The sequence below is a fragment of the Hipposideros armiger genome, unplaced genomic scaffold, assembly GCF_001890085.2.
Source record: "Hipposideros armiger isolate ML-2016 unplaced genomic scaffold, ASM189008v1 scaffold_103, whole genome shotgun sequence".
Taxonomy (NCBI): Eukaryota; Metazoa; Chordata; class Mammalia; order Chiroptera; family Hipposideridae; genus Hipposideros; species Hipposideros armiger.
The window spans coordinates 2,723,776-2,724,841 of record NW_017731453.1 but is presented as its reverse complement, the minus strand read 5'-3'; the positions used below and the strand labels follow the sequence as shown (position 1 = coordinate 2,724,841).

At 44.9% G+C, this 1,066-nt stretch overlaps 1 non-coding gene across 1 annotated transcript; it reads right to left on the bottom strand.

Moving 5' to 3' along the window:
* Positions 1 to 278: 278 nt before the first annotated feature.
* On the bottom strand, positions 279 to 352 carry TRNAI-GAU (transfer RNA isoleucine (anticodon GAU)). The gene has a single exon. It is a non-coding gene; the product is annotated as a tRNA-Ile (tRNA).
* Between the last annotated feature and the right edge of the window lie 714 nt (positions 353 to 1,066).

The window sequence follows — 1,066 nt, the reverse complement described above, 5'->3', positions numbered from 1 at the left end:
TTTGTATAGGAGTGGCAACTTGACTTAGACATATAATTTTGGGGAAATCTCTTGAGCAATCCTTGGCAGTGTTTCAACTCTGCCTGACCCAGCCACCCTGACAGTGCTTGGGATTGCTTCCCTTAGTCAAATCCTAGGGCATTCAATGGTGCTAATATGGTCCAAATATTTCTTTTATTTTTTATTTTATTGGGGAACAGCCACGGTCATTGGTTACACATTGCTTTCATGCTACAATGGCATAGTTGACTCTTTTGTAAGGAGGGAGCAGCTCACAGTGGCCCATGCGGGGATCGAACCAGCAACCTTGGTGTTATCAGCACCACGCTCTAACCAACTGAGCTAACCGGTCACCCCTGGTCCAAATATTTCTGATCTACACAAGTTAATGAGCATTCAAGTATGGTGTACTTTCAGAGCCCCACAGATTCCCCTCTCAGTCATTTCTCACCTTCTGAATCAAGACCTGTTAAGGTGGATTTTGTTTCTGTCGCCCTTGCAACAAAGCCATCTTACTCTTTCTCAGGAAGAATAATACACTTAGTAGACCTCTGTGCTGTCCCTCAATTTGATCTGATCCTCATTATATCCAGTAGGGATTCCTTAAAGTTTTTGACATGTAAATATCATCCATGCTTTCTTTTTTTTTCAGTGCTGATGAAAGTTACCCACTTTTAATATATTTCATTGTTCACTTCAATAAGAATTTAGAGAAGAGTGGAGAAGTGATCCCAATATTCTCATGCTTGGAAGTTCTCTACTTTACATTGTTATTTGGATATCTTTACAATAACTCGAGCTGGAGCTTTCTGGCTTTCTGATGTAGTTCAAAAATCCCATTCTTGGGCCGGCCAAGTGGCGTGATGGTTAAGAACTGGCTTGGGATACCAGGGGGCCCCGGTTCGGATCCCTCATATGAGGGCCAGTGACACTGCCCTCCACAGCTAAGATGCTGAACAACAGTTCAACCTGGAGCTGGGCTGCCATGAGTCACCGGCGATGGCGTAGGCTGCAGCCCCTGCTGCAGTGGGTTGCCATGGGCTACTGTGTGTAGCCAGCAGCCAGC